Source organism: Desmodus rotundus, chromosome 6 (genome assembly GCF_022682495.2).
Source record: "Desmodus rotundus isolate HL8 chromosome 6, HLdesRot8A.1, whole genome shotgun sequence".
Lineage (NCBI taxonomy): Eukaryota > Metazoa > Chordata > Mammalia > Chiroptera > Phyllostomidae > Desmodus > Desmodus rotundus.
This window is the reverse complement of record NC_071392.1, coordinates 66,252,635-66,277,914: the sequence shown is the minus strand read 5'-3', so window position 1 is coordinate 66,277,914 and position 25,280 is coordinate 66,252,635. Positions and strand designations below refer to the sequence as shown.

At 41.0% G+C, this 25,280-nt stretch overlaps 1 pseudogene; it reads left to right on the top strand.

Moving 5' to 3' along the window:
- The first annotated feature begins 2,856 nt into the window (after positions 1–2,856).
- On the top strand, positions 2,857–25,280 carry LOC112300483 (rho-related GTP-binding protein RhoN pseudogene; annotated as a pseudogene).

The window sequence follows — 25,280 nt, the reverse complement described above, 5'->3', positions numbered from 1 at the left end:
AACTGCAGCTGCACCCTAGTCCCTACTGCCCCAGTCACAGTGGCACCCTTCTGCCTCGTGGCCCGACTGGCTCCCTAAGAGGAAGGACGAGGTGCCCCTCCTGCCCCCCAGCTGCAGAGGAGAACAGCAGGGCGCAGGGATTTAGAAGTCTCCAGAAAGATTTAGTGGGTTAGTTGAATGACCCTGTGTCGGGGGGCTTTAACGCAGCCCCCCAGGTTCTGCCACAGATGAAGAAAAAGACTACCAAGACATGATCTGCTTGGGGAGGAAAGGTGGCTGCTTCTCTCAAGGGTTGAGAAGGGCCCAGAGCCTCTCTCTCCAGGGGCTTTTATTAGGTTCATTCGCATAGGAATACAGATAAAGCTCATCAATCATTGTCAGCCAGTAAGGGTTAAACAATACATGATTTACAGAGAACTCTGAGGGCTTATTCTGAGTTACAGCCAATTAGTTAGAGGGCCATAAAACTTTAGGCGCCAGACTCATCTCAGTTCTGGACCCTTATCCTTTAAACTGAGGGTACAAATTAAGTAGGTTTCACAGGAATGTATGTATTTTTGTTAGGCCTGATTCCCCAGGGAATCCGCCCTTCCCAGCACAGGACTGCACTGCCCTCTGTTATTGCTTCAGGCTTAAGTCAGGCAAGGGAAGTAAGGCAGCCAAGAGATTAGGAGACTTCTTGCAGACAGAATGAGGACTCAGGCTATTTCAAAGCCGAGGGGCGAGGGTCCATCACCCCCTTTTTCCACAGCCCCCCGAGTCCTTCCCTGCAGGCCTCTTCCATGACCAGAACCTGTCTTAGGTTGATCCTCCCTTGAGGATTCTTAACCGTCATTGGCTAACTGGCCAAACTCAGGGCCAAGCAGGGTGAAGTGGGCAGAGGTGGTACACCTGCCAGGGAGACAAGCTTTGTCTCCTTAGTGGCTTATGGTCCCAACTCCGACTCAGCCTTAACCATGAGGGGTTACAGCCTCTGAAACCAGGCAGGGCGGTTCCCAACAACCCTGAAGAGACTTTGAGAGTGCCTCACACCTAGGACAGTGAAGAGCGAGAAGGTGGCATGTGAGTTGCCACTAATTGGTTCACTTCAAGGACAACACAACTCGTGGACTGAAGGCATTGGCCTGGCACAGAAGGGTACTGGGGATCCAGCAGCAAACTGCAGAACTGGGTTGGAGGTTGGGCAACTGTGATGAGTTCGTCCCAGACCTGGCCACCATCCTCGAAAAACCATAGGAAGGGAGAAAAGCGAAACCCAACTCCCTCAGCCTGCTGCAGCCAGAAAAAACAGCAGAAATTGCTTGGCCTGTTTAAAATCAGCAGCAGGTTTTTGTTTCTCTCTCTATTTTTTTTTCTTTTCATGTTTTAATTTATTATTTTTCCCCCAGGTGAGACAATAAGACCTGGTGCTATGAAAGGACCATAGTCAGACCCAAAGAGGGATCACATGGCTAATCCCAACAATTGAGAAACTGAGAGAAATTTCACTTTGCTGTTCCAGAGAACTGGCATGTTATTGTTTATTTGCATGATTATTATTTTTTTCATTATATTTACCTCTTTTATTTTATTATAATTTTTTAATTTTATTCCTTCTGTTTACTTTTCTTCATTTTATTTGTTTGTTTAATTGCATTGTTTGACTAGTTTTCCCTGTTCTCTCTTTCATAGTGTATTTTTAATATTCCTTCTTTCACTTCACTCATGTTCCAATAGCACACTACTCTAGGTCTTATACTTCCTATTCTTGTTATTTAGATCACACAGATTGTATCATATGATTGTTGTTAGAATACTATTGTAAATAACTGTTGTTCCATTCAATTGTAAATAATACACAGACCTAAATCTTAGTCTATTTCACTGTCTCCTGGAAATGTATTACTGTTGTGGTCAACTGTATTCTCTCTCACACTACATCTATTTTCTATCCTTTATTCTCACTATATCTCATAATCTGACCATCCACAAGCTCACTGTTTTCTGGATTCAACTCACAATCATTAATCATTCCCCCCTCTAACAAGCTTCTTATCTGTTTTCCACCCTTTATAAAAAGTGGCTAACTGGGTGAAATATCACGGTTAACACTACACTTATCCAAAGGATCTCCTGTCTCTTTTCTATGGTTTGGTACTTTAAATCCCAAAGAATACACTCCCACTCAAAATGTCTTATTCCATTTTGTCTTCCCACTCCAATTGATCACATAAAAGAGTAGGTGGGAGCTCTAAACAGTAGTATACCTGCTAGAAGAGAGAAACAACCAACAAATGAAACACCAACAGATAATAAAGGAAGATGGCAAAGGAGTGAGTGGAAGCCACAATAACCTCCACCCAGGACCAATCTGGAATTACAATTAAATGGTGGAGAAATTACCCAGAAAAAAACAACTGAACAATAGTGAGAGAGAAGCCTCAAAACCTCAGACAAACAGAAAAACCAGCTTCGACACAACCTGTCTGCACCTGCACAACAGCATACAAGACATGGTGGGCAGAGTGACCCTCAGTTAACCAGCTAGAGGGAGGGACCCACCAAGAAAGACCCCACAACAATCAAAACACAAAAATATACAGAGAACCATCATAAATGACAGCCCAAGAGCAGCAAGTTCAGAGGATCAAGGGGACTGCACCACTGAACCTCACAGGTCTCCTACCATAGGAGTACACACCATAAATCCAGGGACAGAAAACAGATCAATTTAAAAAGAAAAAGCTAACAAGAAGAGTCTCACAAAGAATGGAAAAACAAAGAAATAAACCCCAAATGAAAGGAAAGGAAGCAGCCTCATAAAGAATGCTAAATGAAATAGAGGCAACTCAACTATCAGATACTGAGTTCAAAGCAATGGTTATCAGGAAGCTCACAGAGCTCACAGAGAACTACCAGAAACTACAGGGAAACTACAATGAATACACTGAAAATTATATCGACATGAAAAAGGCAATAGAAACTATCAACAAGGGCCAAAAGGAAATGAAGAATACAATTTCTGAACTGAAGAATAAAGTAGAAGGGTTCAAAAGCAGGCTGAAGAAGCAGAGAATCAGATCAGTGAACAGGATGATAGGGTGGAAAAAACACCAAGAAAGAGTAAGAAAAGGAAAAAGACTCAGAAAGAATAAAGAGGTGTTAAGGGAACTGCAGGACAAAATGAAATGTAATAATATCCATGTAATAGGTATACCAGAAGGAGAAGAAGAATAGCAAGGGATAGAAAACCTGTTTGAAAAAGTAATGATGGAAAACTTCCCTAATTTGATGGAGAAAAAGTCACAGAAATCCAGGAAACACAGAGGGTCCCGCTCAAGGGGAACCCAAAGAGGCCCACTTCAAGACACATCATAATTAAAATGACAAAATTCCAAGACAAAGAGAGAATCTTAAAGGCATCAAGGGAGAAAGAGGAAGTAACATAAAAGAGAGCCCCAATAAGACTAGCAATGGAAATTCTCCAAGCCAAAAGGGAATGACAAGAAATATTCCAAGTAATGAAAACCAAGAGCCTTCAACCAAGACTACTCTATCCACCAAGGCTGTCAATTAAAATGGAAGGCCAAATAAGGAGTTTCCTGGACAAAAGGAGCCTCAAAGAATACACCTCTGAAAGAGATACCAGCATTGCAAGAGATGCTAAAGGGTCTGTTTAAGAACAGGAAGAAAAACAGTGAGCCAGAGAAACACACAGATGTAAAGAAAGTAAAGTGGCAATGACTAAGTACCTATGAATAGTAACCTTAAACATAAATGGATTAAATGCTCCAATCAAAAGGCATAGGGTATCTGAATGAATAAAAAAACATTACCCACACATATGCTGCTTACAAGAGATCCACCTCAGACCAATACCTACACAGACTGAAAGTGAAGGGCTGGAAACAAATATTCAAAGAAAATGGAAAGGAAAAAAAAAAACGGGGGTAGCAATACTCATATCAGATGAAATAGACTTAGAAACAAGGGTCATAAAAAGAGACCCAAAAGGTCACTTCATAATACTCAAAGGAAGAGTCCACCAAGAACACATAAATTTGTAAATATATATGCACCCAACATAGGAGCACCCACATACATAAGGAAAATCTTGGAGAACTTCAAGAAAGATATTGACAGCAACACAATTACAGTAGGGAATTTCAACACCTCACTGTCAAAAATGGACAGATCTTCTACACAAAATAACAACAAAGATATTGTGACATTGAATAATGTCCTAGATCAAATGGATTTAACTGATATATATAGATCCTATCATCCCAAAGGAGCAAAATACACATACTTTTCAAATGCACATGGAACATTTTCAAAGATAGACCACATGATAGGACACAAAACAAGCCTCAACAAATTCAAGAAAATTGAAATCATATCAAGCATTTTAAGACCACTGGGGACTGACACTAGAAATCAATCTCAAGGAAAAAACTCATAAACACTCAAAATCATGGAGATTGAATAACAAGCTATTAAATAATGAATGGGTCAAGAATGAGGTCAAGGAAGAAATCAAAAAGTTTCTAGAAAAAATCAAAAATGAACTTACAACAATCCAAAACTTATGAGACACAGGGAAGGTGGTCTTGAAGGGGAAGTTCATAGCAATACAGGCCCACCTAAAAAGATAGAAACATTTCAAATAAACAACCTAACCCAATACCTACAAGAACTCGAGGAACAACAACAAAGACAGCCCAGAGCAAGTAGAAGGAAGGAAATAACCAAGAGCAGGGCAGAATTAAATGACATAAAGACAAAAGGCACAATCCTAAGGATCAATAAATCCAGGAGCTGGTTCTTTGAAAATATAAACAAAATTGGCACGCTTTTAAGCAGACTCTTCAAGAAAAAAAGAGAGAGGACCCAAATAAACACAATTAGAAATGAAAGGAGAGAATAAAAATGACACCACAGAAATACAAAGGATTGCAAGAAATTACTATGAGGCACTATATGCCAAGAAATTTGGAAATCTAGGTGAAATGGACAAATTTCTAGAAAAATATGATCTTCCAAAACTGAATGAAGAAGAAACAGAAAGCCTGAACAGACCAATAACAGCAGACAAATTGAAGCAATAATCAAAAATTGCCCACACACAAAAGCCCTGGACCAGATAGTTTCAGAGGAGAATTTTACAAAGCATTTAAGGAAGAGCTAACCCCTATCCTTCAAAGACTATTCCAAAAAATCCAAGAAGAGGGAAGACTCCCAAACTCTTTTTATGAAGCCAGCATCATCCTAATGCCAAAACCAGATAAAGACACAACAAAGATAGAAAACTTCACACCAATGGCTCTGATGAACATAGATGCTAAAATCCTCAACACAATATTGGCACACCGCATCCAGCAATACATTAAAAAGATCATCCACCATGACCAAGTGGGATTCATCCCAGGGATGCAAGGAAGGTACAATGTTCACAAATCAACAAATGTAATAAATCACATAAACAAAAGCAAAGACAAAAATCACATGATCATATCAATAGATGCTGAAAAAGCATTTGATAAGGTACATCACCTATTTATGATAAAAACACTCAGCAAAGTGGGAATAGAGAGAGCATTCTTCAACCTAATAAAGGCCATATATACAGTCAACATCATACTCAATGAGAAAAAACTAAAAGCTTTCCCACAAAGATCAGGAACAAGACAAGGATGCCCACTTTCACCTCTCCTATTCAACACAGTATTGTATAGGGAAACGTTCTGTGTGGCAGTGGTGAATGTAGCCGTGCCCCTGATTCAGAAAACCAGCAGGTGTGAGTCAGCACACAGGAACTGAGCCCACGGATTTAGTTTCCCGTACCTAAGCTGCTTTGAGACTTGCTTTTTGCTAAAACTCCTTCACCCTGAAATGAAGCAGCAAATGTTTACTGCATATCTTTAAAGTAACTTCCTAAAATCTGTGCTAAACCTCCGAAGTATGGCATGTAACCAGTTCAACCACCTGTTCCCTTGCATTTGCAAATATCCTTTTTCTTTGAAATAATTAGCAACATCCTCTCCTTTGTTATCTGTAAATGGTAACCACCTAAAGTGAAACCGTGCATAGTAAATGAGGACCATCCTTGATGTAATGTACCCAGAAAAGCAATAAAAACCTTTCCAGGCAAGGGTCAGGGCCCACTCTCATATAGAGAGTGGCGTGTCATCCCTATTCTCCAGGGGACTTCTGTAGCCCATGTGAATGTGTTCGTCACAGCCACAACACACAGGCCCTGCTGGCCAGAGTCCTCATCGGTATTGGAAATCCTAGCCACAGCAATCAGACAAGAAAAAGAAATACAAGGCATCCAAATTGGAAAGGAGGAATCAAAACTGTCATTGTTTGCTGATGACATGATAGTGTAAACAAAAAACCCTATAGACTCCATCAAAACACTACTCAACCTAATAAGTGAATTTGGCAAAACAGCTGCATACAAAGTCAATACTCAGAAATCAAAGGCATTCTTGTATACCAACAATGAAACATCAGAAACAGAAATCAGGAAAAAAAAATCCCATTTGATATAGTAACAAGAAAAATAAAGTACCTAGGAATAAACCTAGACAATGATCTAAAAGCCCTGTACTCAAAACACTACACAACACTAAAAAAAGAAATTAAGGAAGACTCAAACAAATGGAAGCATGTACCATACTCATGGACTGGAAGAATTAACATCTTCAAAATGGCCATACTACCCAAAGCAATTTATAGATTCAACACAATCCCTGTTAAGTACCAAAAATATATTTCACAGATATAGGACAAGCATTTCAGAAATTTATATGGAACAATAAATGACCTTGAATAGCTGCAGCAATTTTGGGAAAGAAGAAAAAAGCAGGGGGATCAAATTACCTGATATCAAACTGTATTATAAGGCCACTATAATCAGAATAGCCTAGTACTGGCATAAGAACAGACACATAGACCAATGAAACAGAACAGAATGCCTAGAAATAAACCCAAGTCTCTATGGTCAATTAATATTTCACAAAGGGGGAAGAAACATAAAATGGGGTAAAAATAGCCTCTTCAACAAATGGTGTTGAGAGATCTGGACAGCTACATGCAAAAAAATGAAACTCAATCACTAACTTACACTATACACAAAAATAAATTCAAGGTGGGTAAAACACTTAAATATAAGTCGTGACACCATAAAAGTCATGGAGGAAAACATTGGCAGGAAAATCTCAGACATTCCAGGCAGCAATATCCTCAGAGATACGTACCCTAAAGCAAGGGACATTAAGGAAAGAATAAAAAAATGGGACCTCATCAAATTAAAAAGATTTTGCATGGCTAAAGAAACCAACATTAAAATGAAAAGAGTACCAACTGTATGGGAAAACATCTTTGCCAATGGTAACTTGGACAAGGGATTCATATCCAAAATATCTAAACAACTCACACAACTGCACTCCAGGAAGACAAAAAAACCCAATTAAAAAAATGGGGAAAAGACTTGAACAGACAATTCTCCAAGGAGGACATCCAGAGGGCCCAGAGACACATGAAAAGATGCTCAGCATCACTAGCCATCAGAGAGATGCAAATTAAAACCACAATGAGATACCACTTCATACCCATCAGAATGGTTATCATAAACAAATCAACAAACAAGTGTTGGAGAGGATGTGGAGAAAAGGGAACCCTAGTGGACTGTTGTTGGGAATGTGGACTGGTGCAGCCTCTGTGGAAAACAATATGGAATTTCCTCAGAAAACTAAAAATGGAACTGCATTTTGACCCAGCAATTCCTCTGCTTGGATATACCCCAGGAATCCTGAAACACCAATTCAAAAGAAACTATGCACCCGAATGTTCATAGCAGCACAATTTACAATAGCCAAGTGATAGAAGCATCCTAAGTGCCCATCAGTAAATGAGTGGATCAAAAAACTATGGTACATTATACAATGAAATACTATGCAGCAGAAAGAAAGAAAGAGCTCCTACCCTTTTCAACATCATGAATGAAGCCGGAGAGCATTATGCTTAGTGAAATAAGACAGGTGGTGAAAGACAAATACCATATGTCACTTGTAAGTGGAGCCTAATCAACAAAACAAACAAGCAAGCAAAATATAACCAGAAACATTGAAATTAAGTAACTGACAGTAACCAGAAGGAAGGTGGGAGGGCATAATGGGGGTAAAGAGAGGAAAGGTTTTGAGGAACAACTATAAAGGACACATGGACAAAACCAAGGATGAGTGGAATCAGGGGAGGGAGGTGAGGATGGCTGGGGTGGGGGAAGCAGTGGGGGTATAAATGCAGACAAAGTGTACTTGAAGAACAACAAAATAATTATAAATAAATAAATAAATAATATATAAATACTGCAGTGATATTTTTAAATTTAATGTGGAAAATATTTAAAAATGAAAAGAGGAACTAGACTTCAAAATTTGTCATTGTATTCAGACAATACAACCTATTAGGGTAATAAATTTAAGTTTGGGTAATAAAGTTATCTCTGAGTTTGGGTCTCCTTGCAGAATAAACTCATTATCTGTTTCTGAAAAGTATTGTAAGAAAATTAGGAAAAGCATGAAAAATCTTGACCCAATTTGTGATATTTAGTAGATCTCCTAAATGTTTGTTAAGTCTTAATGGATAGCTGAATTGGTTATAGCATCATCCCAGTGTGTCAAGGCTGCAGGTTAGTTCCTGTTCAGGGCATGTACAAGAATCAACTAATGAATGCATAAAAAGTGGAAAAAGTAACTGACCTTCTGTTTTGCTTTGTTTTGTTTTGTTTTCTCTCTGTCCCTCTTCCTCTCTCAGAAAAAATCCTAATAAATAATTAGTATGATATTTTGTTTTGTCTTAGTTGGACATATGATTTTTTTGACAAACAGTGGTTGTTTTTAAATGTCCAAACCATCTTTTAAGAGTTTGTTAAATGACATTGAAGTTAAGAACACTCTAACAATAGCCAGGGGGGAGTGGGGAGGGGACAGTGAGGAGAGGGGATTACAGGAACTACTATAAAGGACACATGGACAAAATCAAGGGGGAGGGTGGAGGTGTGGGAGGGAGGAAGGTGGGTTCGGCTGGGGTGGGGTGGAGGGATGGGGAGAAAATGCATACAATTGTAATTGAATAACAATAAAAATTTTTTTAAAAAGAGTTTGTTAAATGAATAAAAATAATTAAGCAGGGGCACAAAATATATTATGGTAACAGAAGGAGGTAAAATCTCTGCAGAGGAAATTCAATGTGTGCTACTAACTATGCTTTATATATAGACTACATCATTTAAAAGTAACCCGGCAGTGTTATTATTGCACAATGTTTTTTCTGAATACCAGAGTTTTATGTCCAAAAAGATATGCTTTACATTCTTTGTTTCTAATTTCATATGAGAAAAAAGACTAAATATCTGTAGTAATCAAAAGGCCTAAATGATAGAAGAGTGATGTCTACAGGTCATGGAAATCTGAATTTGTTTAAAAAAATAAATTTTCTTATCTCTTGCTCGCTCCCACACCCCCTCATTTCCTTACTGACAACACTGTCATTACTAGTTCTTGATGGATATAAGGAGGCACAATCAGAGTCCTTTTTTTTTTATGGTAAACTGGCTATGTAGTTCAGATAAATAAATAGAAGTTTCCTGAGGACAAGGAATGTGTATGTGCTTTATCTTTCTTCTAAGTGATAGAGTCCCCTGAAATTTTGCCACCTAAGAGAACTGACGGAAAAAGTTTAAGATAGCACTCATTTGTTCACTTGAGTTAATAAAATTCCTACTGCAACAGAAGGACAAGAACTTACAAGAAATGTGACCACAGTGTTTGTATTGTTAGTTACATAAGTGTATTTTAACTTTTCTATAATGCTATAAAAGTTAATTTTCAGAAGCCAATGGCAAGTTTACTTTTCATGGAAGAATATGGCGGCAGATGATCAATTCAATCAGTTTTCAGAGAAATCTGATAACCATACCTCTTAAGAGTATAGCATTTAATCTAAGAACAACACTTATATTCTTTGTGTGCACAGTTAAATAATAGAAGACTAGCTTGGGTTTTCTTTTAAGGCAGTAGGCCCATTTATAAAATACATATATTAACAAGTTTGGTAGGCATTTTTTTCATTATTTTTATAAACTGTCTTCAGGGTAAATTACCATCTCTCTAAAGAAATAAGAAATGAAACCATTGAAAATGTTCAAGTCTCCCAAATGATATACATCAGGTTGAATGCCTGCTAGCGTTTAAATATATAAGGAGCCCAGTCTGAAGTTCCCAAAGACTCACAACTTTTTATATTAGCAAAAGTGACCAAGAGACTGAAAAGCTAAAGATACCGCAAATGGGATTAGCTCTGAGACCCTCTTCTAATACAGACTTTGTTAAATTTTAACCAGGGTCTTTCCAGTCACTAGGCTGAAAACCCAAATGACCACTAATCCATTTGAACATGCATTTTAATTCAAATTTTGGAAGCAATTATTTGCTCATCTCTCTTAAGTATCTTGTTATTTCTTTTACTGTATGTTATCCATAGACATATCACTTACTTATCAAATAGCAGGAAGAAGATTCTATAAGACATTAATATCTAACAGTGATTCAAAATATATGGTAAAATTACCTTGGCAGTGACTCACCATGAACAATGGCATTCCTTCTTTTATTATTTCATTATATAATGCAGCTATATGTGGTCTACTTTCTTCTCAGTCATAGTAACTCATTGTGTACCTCATCCTTACGATTCAGTTATTTGTTGTCTTTAGTTTCCTCGCTATATTACACCTTTAAAAATTATTTTGTACAAGTTTCCTTCTTTTATCAAACACTGACAAACATCCATAGGAAGGAATAAAATCATAGCTTTCTTATATTCAAGAAAAACTAGTTGATGAATATGATTTATGGAAACTTACAATGAGTTTGCATATCATTTTTATTATTCCTCTGTACATACTACCTTTTAACATTATTATATTTACTATTACATGCTTTATCATGAAAGTTAATTAGGAAAATTTTTCTGTTGCAGTAGTAAAATTGATGAAATGTGTTTTACATCTGTTCAAATGTTTCAAAGAGGAATAGAACCCACATGAAACCTATCTACAAAAAAAAATATTGTTTCTGGTAATACTATGGTTTTCAAGATATTAGTTTTTTCCCCCCTCATTTTTTACATAGTCTTAGGTTTTAGAGACCTCTTACAACTGGCAGTCTCAATATTCATTTCATAGTTCATATTAACAAAATGTAGTCTATAATAATGGGGGGAATAAGGACAACTGTAATTGAATAATAAAGAAAGAAAAAATTAAAATATAAAAAAATAGCAAATACTGATCACATGGAACTAGAAAATTTGAAAATGAGAAACAAAAATCATGATATCAATGAAGATAGTTTCCTCTGAATTATGGATAGTATGTATTTAAAACCAATTCAGAAAAAAACTGTATGTATACAAAAGTCTGTCCAGAAGGTATCCAGCCATGTAATATTTTCATATCACATAAAAGTAACATTTATAGAAGATACAAGATATAAAAATCATTGAACACAGGGCAATGTTGCCTCAGTCCCCTTCAAAGTAGGCACCTTGGAACCTCATACAGTTCTCCCAATTACCATCAGCTGCCCTGTTGTATTTTCTTGAATCTCATTGATGGTATGAAATCTTTTCCTTTTCAAAGGTGATTTTAGTTTAGGGAAAAGCCAGAAGTCAGAGGGCACCAAATCTGGGCTGTAGGGGGCTAAGTTACCTGGGTGATTTGATGTTTCACTGAAAAACTCTGAACAAGATGTGATACATAAGCAGACACATTGTAATGAAGTTGCCAATCACCAGTTGCCCATAGCTGCAGCCTTCTGAATCATCTGAATAGGTTCTGCAAACTACAGTTAATGCAAAATTTGATGAAGATTCATTGCTCTGCTTGCTCAGCCAATGAGATGGCCACATAGTACACATGCTCACTAAACAGTGTCTGCTGCCGCCACCAAATACTACAGTGAAGTTGTCATTGTTCACTTAAGCACATATCAGTTCACTCTCCTTGGCTGACAGATTACATTGATGTCGTGCAAACCATTCTCATTATATTAACAATGGTTCAACTTTTTCCTGACATACTTCATATTTGTAATCATTTCAATAACAAATACTCTGTAAAAAGCTTCTGTAAATAATATAAGTAATTGGGAGCAATTAACATCTCCTGAAACATTTATATCAATCATACAATTTTCCAGAATCTGGAAATGACTATTATTGCATCAATACATTGGGAAGACTGGGGAGTACAATTACTAATACACCACAATATTTTTCTTGACTTCCAAAATTTACATTATTGTTTTCCTTCATTTTTCCTTTGTTCAGCTCTTTATGATGTTATGTTTGTGTTGCATATGCATAATCCTCTTTTGAAATAAAGAGGATTAGAAAATGAATGAATGAATGAACTGTCAAATACAATCTGAGGGTGAACTCATTGCTTAAAATAGATGACTTCAACTGTCATCTTACTTGAGAAGTTCAAATTTACCAGATTTCCTATAATAAATTTTTCTTTTCTAAAAGGTACAGAAAAATTTGGTAGTCCATGGGTTGACAAACATTTTCTAGGAAATACTTTGGGTTTTGTAGTTAATATACATTCTTAGTGACATATAGTATTTTTTAAAACTTTTAAGTGTGTAGTATAACATTCTTAACTGGTAGCTGTATAGAAACAGACATTGGGCCTATTTTGATCAGGAAGCAGTATGTTGTGAAATGCTGAGGACAGTGCTAAGGTCTCTGGAGGCTCCTTCTTTTTCACTCTAGGCTGCTTCACACTGGCATGACATTAACTCTGAAGGAGCCAGATTTCCTGTCACAGTCCTCTGTCTGCTGCTCTAAAAGAGGTCTCATCTATAAGTCCCAGTAGCTCTTCTCTGAAACAGTCTCTAAACAGGACTCAGTAAACTGGGCTCATGAAATGTACTGAGCTCTGGAGTTATACAAGCCCAGTCCAGATTCTGACTGTGTGACAACCTGGCAGTGTGTCCTTGTTTAAGTTAAAGGGCGAGTTATTCAATTCCCTCCTTAGTGAAATGGAAACACTAAAAGCAGTGTTGGGTAGATGAATTGAAATAAAATAACATTTGAGCAAGTGAGTTCCCAGAGCCTAGAGCACTGTATTGACTCAGACCCTGCCAGGTTCTTTCTCCTTCCTCCAGGCAGCTGCCCAGCAGCAGGAGCAGAAACAAGTGCTCACATCTTATAAAAGTCAGTGCTGCATGGCCCAGGCAATTCCTTTCTCTCAGCAGCCATCCAGCTCCGTGTTACTCTTTCAGAGTTCTTTCTTTCCACTGAACTCACTATCTGCAAACATTTATCAAGATACCAATGTTTGTTAAGGTACCTAGTCAAAATGCCAGAGCACATAACTAAGGAAATCTATTCATGAAAGGGTGTTTTAGAGGTCTCACACTCAGAGAGAACCAAGATGGCAGCATAGGTAGACACACTGTGCCTCCTCGCACAACCAGAACTGACAGAAAATCGAACAGCAAGGAAGTCTGACACCAAGGAAATAAAAAATAAACATTCATCCAGACCAGTAGGAGGGGCAGAGACAAGCAGCCAGGGCAGAGAGGACTCACGTTGCCATGGCGGGACCGAGACTGGCGGAGTGTGGGACCAACAGGGCAGGTAGTCTGACCACTAGCAGACCCTGCGGCCCCACATTCTCCCAGATAAACTGAGAGGGCCAGACTCAGAGTGGCGAAGAACGGGGCAGGCAGAGCGGCGGGTAGTACCCCATGGCCCCACACTCACGCACAGATAAACCCAGACAAACGGCAGGGAGCGAAGCAGACCCCGTAACCCAGGACTCCAGCGTGAGGAAATAAAGCCTCAAACCTCTGATTGAAAGAGCCCGTGGGGGTTGGGGCAGCAGCAGGAGAGACTCCCAGCCTCATAGGAGAGGTCATTGGAGAGACCCACAGGGGCCTAGAGTGTGCACAAGCCCACCCACTCATGAACCAGCACCAGAGGGGCCCAGTTTGATTGTGGGTGGCGGAGTAAAAGATTGAGATCCAGTGGAGAGTGGAACAAGCACCATTGCTCCCTCTTGGCCCCTCCCCCACTTACAGTGTCACAGCGTAGCGACCAGCATTACCAAGCCCCCGGTGAACACCTAAGGATCCGCCCCTTTAAGTAACAGATGCACCAAGACCAAAAAAAAAAAAAAAAAAAAAAAGCCCAAATGACAGAACACTTCAAAGCTCCAGAAAAAATACAACTAAGCGAGGAAGAGATAGCCAACCTATCCGATGCACAGTTCAAAAAACTGGTTTTCAAGACCCTCACAGAATTGGTTGAATTTGTTCGAAAACCAGATGAAAAAATGAAGCCTATGCTAAGAGAAACAAAGGAAAATGTACAGGGAACCAATAGTGATGTGAAGGAAATGGGGACTCAAATCAATGGTGTGGACCAGAAGGAAGAAAGAAACATCCAACCAGAAAAGAATGAAGAAACAAGAATTCAGAAACATGAGGAGAGGCTGAGGAACCTCCAGGACATCTGGAAACATTCCAATATCCGAATTATAGGGGTGCCAGCAGGAGAAGAGGAAGGACAAAAAATTGAAAACTTATTTGAACAAATAACGAAGGAGAACTTCCCCGATTTGGCCAAGGACATAGACTTCCAGGAAGTCCAGGAAGCTCAGAGAGGCCCAAAGAAGCTGGACCCAAGGAGGAACACACCAAGGCACATCATAATTACATTAGCCAAGATGAAACAGAAGGAGAGAATCTTAGAAGCAGCAAGAGAAAAGGAGACAGTCACCTACAAAGGACTTCCCATAAGACTGTCAGCTGATTTCTCCAAAGAGACCTTACAGGCAAGAAGGGGCTGGCAAGAAGTGTTCCAAGTCATGAAAGGCAAGGGCCTACATCCAAGATTACTGTATCCAGCAAAGCTATCATTTAGAATGGAAAGGAAGATAAAGTGCTTCTCAGATAAGGTCAAGTTAAAGAACTTCATCATCACCAAGCCCTTATTATATGAAATGTTAAAGGGAGTTACCTAAGAAAAAGAAGATCAAAAATAGGAACAGTAAAAATGACAGCAAACTCACAGTTATTAACGAGCACACCTAAAACAAAAACAAGAGCAAACTAGGCAAACAACTAGAACAGGAACAGAACCATAGAGATGGAGATCACATGGAGGGTTGTCAATAGGGAAGTGGGAGGGGGAGAGTGGGGGAAAGGTACAGAGAATAAGTAGCATAGATGATAGGTGGAAAATAGACAGGGGGAGGGTAAGAATAGTGTAGGAAATGTAGAAGCCAAAGAACTTATAAGTATGACCCATGGACATGAACTATAGGGGGGGAATGTGGGAGGGCGGGGGTGGGCAGGATGGAGTGGAGTGAGGGTGGGGGAAATGGGACAACTGTAATAGCATAATCAATAAATATATTTTAAAAAAAGAAGTCTCATGCTCACCTACCCTGGAACCCTTTCTTCCCCAAGCTAACCCTGGAAAGGTTTGTTTTGAATATGTAAACTTAATGCGATAATGTCAAAATCATACGCAATATTTTATATAAAGAGCTGACCATTTATGTCTTTGCAAGAAATAATGCTGTATCATTATATTTGTGTAAAAGTAATTAAAGTTGTATTTGATTTTGATGTTAAATCTTTGACATGGTTTGATACCTTCCCAGATTGTTCTCTTGAAGTATTGTCATCCAATGTTAGAGGGAATGGCATACACTGTCAGATCAGTGCACAGCTCCCAATATAAAAAGAACTAAATCTTTTGAAATTTCATTTCCTTTCTTGTTATAAAGCACACAGTTTCTACCACTAATTATTAGTTCCCAAGCCTAAAAAGAAAAAAAAAATCACGCTGATATTCCTGGCAGGTAGTCTATAATGTTGTTAATAATAAATGTTAACAATTTTAGAAAACATAAGATTCTTCTTTTAGACTCATTTTACAAGACACAACGTGTCTACAGTTCTTGCCCGTTATGTGTTACACCAAACATAGGAGACCATTCTGTGTGGTGTGGGACCAGCTCCCACTCAGAGAGGCCAGTGGAAAGTGATATCTGGCACATAGGACCCACACCCACGGATAGGTTCTCCTGTGGGGAATCAGGCCTCCACTGTACCTAGTCCACTTTGAGACTTGCTTTTTGCTAAAACTCCCTCACCCTGAATTGAGGCAGCAAATGTTTACTGAATATCTTTAAAGTAACTTCCTAAAATCTGTGCTAAACCTTCTAAGGATGAGTGTAACCAGTTCAACCACTTTTCCCCTTACATTTGTAAACATCCTTCCTTTTTGATGTAATTAGCAACATCCTCTTTGTTTTCTGTAAAAGGTAACCACCTAAAGCGAACCTGTGCATAGTAAATGAGGACCATTCTCAATGTAATGTGCCCAGAAAAGCAATGAAAGCCTGTCAAGGCAAGGATCAGGGGCATTCTCCCCTTGAGAGAGTGGCCATGCCATCACTTTTTCTCAGTAGTCCATGTGAATTTGTCTCATCTCATCCACAACACCATGGACACTGCAAGCCGGTGACTGTATCACCTATATACAAAATTTCTCATCATGCCTCTTAATCCTATGACTACATAGTTAATTAACCAACATTTCATTTGTTGAGCCCTTAGCATTGTGCTAGGACAGGAGTCTTTAACCCTGACTTTGCAATTGAATCTCCTATGTCAGCAATTTTCAACCACTGTGCCACGGTAAGCACACTGGTGTATGGCAAAAGGTTTTAAGGGGTTGAGAATGAGACAGAGGGGGCCCATGGCCCTAGGTGGGAGATCCACATGGCCTGTGAGGTACCCAAGGCCTGAGAGGCTACCTCTGAAGTGATGGGAGATAGCAGTGAGGCTCAGGATGGGGGCTGCATGGGGTAAGGGGGAGAGTGCATAGCCAGGCCCATGGAGGGGTAGAGCAACAGCTGTAAGACTGTGGTGGTCAGGGACATGGATTATGGCAATACTGCTTGGGGGGAAAAGCCCAGAAATGAGAATGTGTGGAGAAGCAATGAAGATGATGCATGTGTGATCACACGCCCCCACAACCATGACAACGTAAACATGATGCAGCAAAAATAGACATATGAGGTTGGTGTGAAAATCTAGGGAGGTTATTGGATGGGAGGGACATAACTTCCTATCTCCTTTTACCATGGTGGGATTATATGGAGGCCTTTAAAAGCAGAGTGCACAGAAATAATGGGTGCTTTTGCTCCCCCATTGCCAGGCCAGTGGGTCTGAGGCTGGGGGACTAAGGTTTCTGAGCAGGTGGGCCTTGTCGAGAGGATTCCCTGTGCCCCTCCTTACTGGTACAGTGGGTTCCAGTAAGAGGGAAGAGGGTGGCTCAGGGTGATGGGCTTGGGGAGCATGGTTGGCCAGCAAGCCCCATGCCCCTTTCCCAGATGGGAAGCCATGGTGGCTGCTGCCTGCCCACAGTAAACACCAGTGCTGACCTGTCAGGTATGGCTCCAACACTGCCAGGGGACAGGTGCCACACCCCACCCTGAGAGCTCCAGGCCTGAACAGGAGCACTGCAGGCACTAGGCTGGTAAGAGGAGGGTGGTAGGCATGGGCCGGTGTGTCCTAGTAGCTGGTGTGGCCAGGTGGCAAACACTGTGCACCTCCTGCACGTGTGAAGCTGTGGGAAGCCACAATGGCAGCCACCCACCAGCTTTCCTGTGCTCCTGCACTGCGGGGGTGGGAGGCATCATCGAGAAATCTGTTGTGTATATTTTTAATAAAAAATTACTTTTTCCTTTCCACCAGCCTTTGTCTCTGGAGTTTTGTTGTTGTTGTTACTGTTATTGTTTTGCCTATAAGTAGCAAGTGGTAGGACTCTGCTGGTTGTTTGGTTACAACAGTGGCAACCAACATGGGGCCCTAACTGCCTATAGTCGGTCAGCCTCTGCTCCCAAAGAAGTGTGACTGTGGGGCTCCCCAGTTGCTGGGAATTTCTCTGCGTACCCACAAGAGATGTCAGCTGCTTGTACATGCTAGGCAGGTAGGTGGAAAGGGAACAGGTCTGGCAAGGGAACAGACTCTGGAAGGAGGAAGGATCACCTGAGTTTTAGGGCTGCAGCCCAGAGTCTTGGTGATAATTAGCTGAGTTTTGGGGAGGTCATTGCTTGGGGTCACTGTGAGATCGTTGGTAAAAAAATAACTTTCTTATGACAATTAATTTATTAGAATAATAGAGTCGTGGATACGAGTTTTCTCTGTATGTTCCCAGGTTGCCTGCCTTCTTTTGGTTATAGGGTTGCACATGGTATGTATCCAGGCCAAAAGGGGCCATTCTAGGTTGATTCCTGGAGGGAACCCACAGGGTAGGATTTTAGTGGACTGAGGTATTTATAGCCATTATCCAATGTCCAAGAAAGTATTGGTTTATTACTGTAATACTGTGTGGCCTACTTATGTTTTGGATAGTGGAAAAAGGTGGTTCCCTAGATTACTATACTATTGTGCGACAGGAACAGTATTGTCAACAGTTGCATAAATGGGATGAAATCAGTTATGTCAAGGCATTTATGGAAATTGCATAATAAGATTTCACCAGAGAGAGAGGTCTGTTTAATGGAGCAGAGAAGACAAGGGGCCTTGAAACCTCTACCTAACAGTATACAGGAAGATAGGAGAATGAGGAAATAGTCCTCATTAACACCCTGAATGCAAGGCACGCAAGGTTCATAGCAGGAGGAAGCCCTCCATCACCATCCCCACCATAAGTACCACTAAAATGAAGCCCCAAGAGGCAACAGCCCCACTCAAGTATGGAGAAGGATGAGTCCCCCCCTCAAAGACCTGTTAGGGCACCCAATTTGGCCAGAGAGCCTCCAAATCTGGAGAGAGTCAGTGTGTTTGAGGCAATAGACTATAGGTGAAATAACTCAGGAAGTCCAGCCCACTGGCTACTATTGGGCCCACACTCCGTTCTCCACTTCAGACTTATTGAATTGGAAGAAATCCAACCCCTCATATAGGGAGGATCCTCAGGGAATGATAGAACTTAATAGTTTAATTTTTACCACTCATCATCCAAACTGGGCAGGTATGCAGGCTCTCCTTAATATCCTGCTAACAGTGGATGAGAGACAGCTGGTTATAAATAGGGGTTATAAAGAGGCTAAACACCTCCAACAAGAGAATCCTAACAGGATCTACAACCCAGCTGGGGCAATTCCCTTCACAGAGCCTGACTAGAACCCAAATGGTGGGGACCTAGCCTTCCTGGAACATAAAAGAAAATGCACACTGGAAGGGCTTAAGAAAGGGGTGCCCAAGCCAAAGAGCCTGAATATGATACAGGCCTTTCATCAAAAGCCAGATGAGGACTCTTCTGAATTTTTAGAGAGGATCCATCAGGCCTGTAGAAGGCACACTGGTTCTGATCCACAGGCACCAGAGAATGTGTAGATGGTGAACACGACTTTTATTGGGCAAAGTGCCCTGGACATCAGAAAGAAATTCCAGAGTATAGATGGGGATTGGGAATGAATCCTTCTCAGCTGGTAGACATAGCCTTTAAAGTCTACAATGCCCAGGAGGCAAGGAAGATAAAGCAGGTCACAGTGTTCTTAGAAAAAGGGTGATGAGACCAGAAGTGGTGGGACCCTAAAAAGAAAAAGAGAGGTCCACTAAGCACCAATGAATGTGCTTATTACAAGGAGGAGGGCCATTGGAGAAAGTAGCACCCAAAATTCAAAAGGGAAAGTAGGGATGGAAGCCCTCACTGAGAAATGCTAAAAAGGTGAGGGATGTCTGATGACAAATGAAGATGCTCAGGGGCTCCCTTGGACACCTCCCAACCTATTACTATTTCCCCACAGGAGCCATAGGTACAGTTGATGATGAAGAAAAGGATAATTGATTTTTTTTGTAGATACAGGATATCTTGCAGATACATACTCATTGTTAAATACAAAAGTAACCAAGGAAAGTTTGGATACAGTAAAGGTTACTGGAGTGACTGGACAATTACCAAAACAGGCATTCCTTCAACCCCTAGAAGGCCAGCTTGGAGATTAAAAGATTGTACATAGTTTCCTCTACATGTTAGACTGCCCTATTCCACAGCTAGGCCAAGATTTACTTTGCAAGTTGCATATACAAATAACTTTCCTCCTGAAAATCAGCAACTGTGTATAGAGGTCCCACTTAAACATGCGCTCTAGCTCCAGGTGCTCCTGACTTGCCTGGAAAGTCCCAGAGGTAAACTCTCCCCACCTGAGATCTATGAATAGGTCAATTGAACCATTTGGGCTGATGGAACCCCAGATAAAGTGGTTAACATGCAACCCACAAAAGTAAACTTAAAAGAAGGGGCACTAATCCCACAGAAGAAGTAGTACCTCCTCAAAAAGGAGCCTTTAGAGAGGATTCAGCCAATACTGCAGAAGTTCTTAAAATCGGAATTAATTTGGCCATGCCAAGTCTCTTTATAACACTCCCATTCTGCTAGTCATAAAGCTTCACTCTAATGAATATCAACTTGCTCAGGATTTCAGAGCCATAAATTAAATTGTACAGGACATTCATCCTATGGTGTCCAACTTTTATACTCTGTTCACCATGGTGCCTAAAGATAACAAAGGGCCCTAGACTTGAAGGACCAGGCACTTCCCATTGCTTTGCTCTGGATTAGGGTAGCACCCAGAAGTGGGTTTAAGTTAGACCTTTTGAAACAGTTTATGGGAAACCCTTCCAAATCTCAGTTCTGGGAGTGTCCCCCAGATTGGGAGCATGAGTGGAAAATTAAGCAATATGTACAACATTTATGGCAAACACCAACAATTTTGCACAAGTTTCCTAATTGCAAGTCTGCCTACCCATCTGATGAGCCCTTACACCCATTCCAGCAAGGAGACCAAGGCTTACTAAAAACTTGGAAGACTCAAGGACCTGAACAGCAGATAGCGGAGCAATGGACTGTTCCCTATAATGTCCTACTGACAACACACTCTTCTCTAAATCTTGTGGGAATTAAGCCCTGAATCCACCAGGAATAAAATGGGTACCAGCTGAGGAGATTTTGAACCCTGCTGCTGTGGTTGATGCTGAAAAGGAAAGCTTGACTTGCACTCTGGAAGGATATTTAAAATTTCTCTTTCAGAAAAAATGCAGTGGGCCCCAATGCAAAGGGACAATGTCCCTTTATGTGTTTGCAGATTTAGGGGATGTTAGCATGGAGTTTGGGGGTAGTCCATTCCATTGTTAAAAAGGACAAAGATTGAAAGTGAGTTATAGTTATTCCTGAGTGAGTAAGAAAGTCTATGAAGTTTCCAGAAAATGTGCAGAACAGTATAATGCATATAGAAAGCTGAAAAAAAATGTTTGTGAAGGTTGTAGAGGTCATAGAAGGGTGTGAAATTATTTTTTTTTTTTTGGAAAGGAAAGAAACCTTAGTGCTTGAATTGAAGTATTCTTTGCTTTAGCTTTTGTTTTGTTTCTTGATTTCTGATATTTTTGGGGACATTGGGAACTTTGCTGTTTTGTGTATATTGGACCTTCATGTCATTTGGACCTCATAAAGGTCAGTTGTGATACCAGTTAGTCTGAGAACATGTCTCTGCCTTTTGGGGCTTTGTGTCATTTGGATCTAAGCAAGGTTGCCCTGTGCCAGCTAGAGCTGGCTGGGCTAAGAGGGCATGTCTGTGCCATGAAACTAGTTGGTCAGAGGTCATATCTCTGCCAGAAGACCAGTGGATGCACTGGTAGGGGAGAAAATGCCTCTGCCATTGGGGCTTCATGCCATTGGTACCAAGTAGAATCTGGCTGAGGTGAAAACATACCTCTGCCTTTTGGGGCTTTATGACATATGGACTTAGAAAAGGTCATCTGGCACTGGTTAGCACTGGCTGAAGAGAGAGAATGTCTTACTAATGGGGCTTCATGCAATTTCAGGCCTGGGAAAAATCATTTGCATGACTGGTTGGTGAGAGAAAAGATTCTAAGGCTAGTTTTAGTCCCCTTTTATCTTTTTTCAGAACTCTGGGTTGTTGTTTTTTATTTGTTTTTATTGTTTTGTTTCTGTTTTAAAATAAATTGAGGATTTCTCATGGTTGAGAATTTCGTATTAAGTTGGAAAGAAAGTAGTGTAAGATAAAAGGTATGAAAATGCAATTTTTAAGGATATTGGCAGAATGAGGATTTTTGCTTTGTGTTATTCTCCTTACCTGATCCCTCTAGATTTTGGACATAAAATTCCCTTTGCATGGAACCAGCAAGACCAGTTTCAAATTATAGTTTTCATAACCAAGACTTTGACTGGAATAGCATGCCTGAATGGGGCATTCCTGGGCTCTGGCTGTTACCAGAAAGTCTTGAGGAACAGAGATTGACTTTGGAAGCTAACAAAAGCCCAGCAGAGTAATGTCTAGTATGTTGTTTGGTCGTGTGGTTCATGGAAGTCTTCCTAGGGAAGGAAAGGAGGTTGCTTTCCTGAAATATAGCAAGGAATAACCTTAAGACAAATGTGAACCTAAGGACCTGAGGAATATAGGTACTGCAGACAAAGCCAGATGGAGGATTGTGGCTTGGCTTCTGTGACATGAAGGGTAGACTAAGGTTCAATCTACAGTTCCTTGTGTAAGTTCCAGCAAAGCAGAATTTTAAAAAGCCAATGTGGTCAGTGCTGCTCTTGTTATTTCTATGTAAACAATGAGGCAAAATAGAAAACTGGCAGGCTTTTTGAGGACAATGAGGGTGATTTTAGGGAGAGGCATCAGATTTAAGGAAAATCGCAGTGCTCAGTCATGAACATTGGACTCTAGTATTTGTTTTCACTTGAGGGTTGATTTGGTTTCACCTGATGATATCAAATTATCACTGCTTAGGATCATTCCAGCAAAGACCTTGAAAGTGAACATCTTCTCAAAAAAAGTCTTGCAGACTTAGAGACAGTGTAGGTCTCACTTAAGAAGCCCATCTGCTGCTTCCTGGTACTCATCGGTTTGACTGGACTGAACTGTAGAGTCGGTGAAGTATGGTGCAGCCTAATGGCTTCGCTTGAAAACTATTTTCTTTTTCTGCTAAAATGGTTCATATAGAATGGGTCCAGAAGTATTAAAGAGGGGAATCTCAGGATATTCCCCTCAGCCTAATTTCAGTAGTAGGCAATAGGGCTTCAGACAGGTGTGACACACCTTGCACACCTTCCTCCAAGGAAGCCACATTTTCTTAATCAGGGACAATGTAGAATTAGCCCCTACCTTTGTTATTTAGTTGTTATAATTTTGATTGTGCCTTCTAACTCTCTTGAAAAATTTGTCACCTCCAGAATACAACTAGGATGCCAACTCATCCAGTAATGCCATCCTTTGGACATCGCACATGCTGCTATACAGGGACAACCAAGTGACCTGGACTTTGCAAGAATCTTCTCCCTCACATAAGGGTTCGCCTCCACTCCAGACCCCCTTTTGTAGGGCCTCTGGACCAGTGGATAGGTAGGCCTAAGTTCTTTGTGTAGCAGGAAGGAATTACAGAAAAACAAGACCTTCATCCATCTGCCTTTGTAAGATTATAAGTGTCCAGAGTATTAAAGGGGGTAATTATAATGGGGCAATTCCCCAGTAATGGGGAGGGGTAAAGAAGCAATGAAAACATTCCATGTGTGTGTCACCCCAGGAACTGGGACAAAATGCACATGTTGCAGCAAAAAGAGGCACATAGGGCTGGTGTCAAAAGCTAGGGAGGAGATAGATGGGATGGACCTACCCTCTCATCTATTTCTGCCATGTGGGGGATTGTAAAGCTGTCTTTAAAAGCAGAGCACTCAGAGATACCAGACACTATTGCTCCCCCATCTTCTGGATGGTGGGTCTGAATCTGAGGCACTAAGTTTCCTGAGCTGGTGGGCCTTGCCAGTTAGATTCCATTTGCCCCAGCCTGAACACACTGACTGGGGGTGCAGCAGGTTCCAGTGATAGGGCAGTGGGGATGGTTTGGGTCGGTGGACTCAAGGAGCATGGTTGTCCACTAAGACCTGCACCCCTTCTCCAGACTGGAAGTCATGGCAACTGCTGCCATTCCATGGCCCCTGCCTTTGGCATGGGAATGGCAAACCCCACACCTCTTCCACACATGGGAAGCCACAGTGGCTGCCACTTACCCATGATCCATGGTTCTGGCACAGCCCCAGCGAGCCCTGTGCTTCTTCCCCCTGATAGGAAGCTATGGAGGCTGCTGTCTGTCCACAGTCCACACCAGTGTAGTCCTGTTGGGTACAGCTTTAGTGCAGCCTGGGGAAAAGTCCCACATCCCTCTCTGAGTGCTCTGGGCCCGACCAGGGTGCTACAGACACTAGGCCTGTAAGGGGGTGTAGGCATTGGTCAGTGGGTGCTGGGAGCTAGTCCAGCTGGGTGGCAAAGCCTATGCACCTCCCCCGTGTGCAAAACTGAGGGAAGCAGCCATAGCAGCCACTGACAGTTGTCTGCATGCTCCTCTGCCAAGGGGGTGTCCCCATCAAGAAACCTGTTGTGTATATTTTAAATAAATAATTCCTTTTCCCTTCTTTCTTTCTTTCTTTCTTTCTTTTTTTTTTTTTTTTTTTGCCTATGGGTAGCAAGTGGTAGAACCCCCACTGGTTGTTCACTTACAAGATAGTACTGATGAAGGTTTTTTGCCAAGGATGTCCACCCAGGGAGTTATGTCTCCAATGTGTTGAGAACTATACCTCAAGCTTTGTGACAGACAAGCACTGGCATTTAGCTCAACATGTGGAACACTTTAGTTTCCTCTTACCAAGATAATGTCTGGCCCCTGGCCTGTCCTGATTCAGAGGCTGTGCTTATCTACTTTGTCTGAACAAAAACACTGGACAGTGTCCTTAAGACATGGCAAGGTGAGTCTCAGGAGTTTTGCCCCAATGCCAAGGTTCTGGTTGGCTATAAACTGGACATGCAGACCAACCTAGCCACACTAAAAGACATGTCCAAGAAGTGTATCCATGTTACAGTTGAGCAGGGACCTGTGCTGGTAACACAGGTGCCGGTTGTATACTACACGAAGTGCTCCACCTAGTCCTTTGAGTGCAGCAACGGGGATGTCTTCCACGTGGACATACTGGCCTCCCTTGGCTGTGGTCACAGGCAGCTACACCATACTGAATCATTCTGGAGACTGCAGCAATCTGCTCTGCTGGCAAGACAACCAGGGTAAGGTAACTATAAGAAAGGTAAGATACACAAAGACTGGGCCAAAAGTTGCAACTTCATGTGA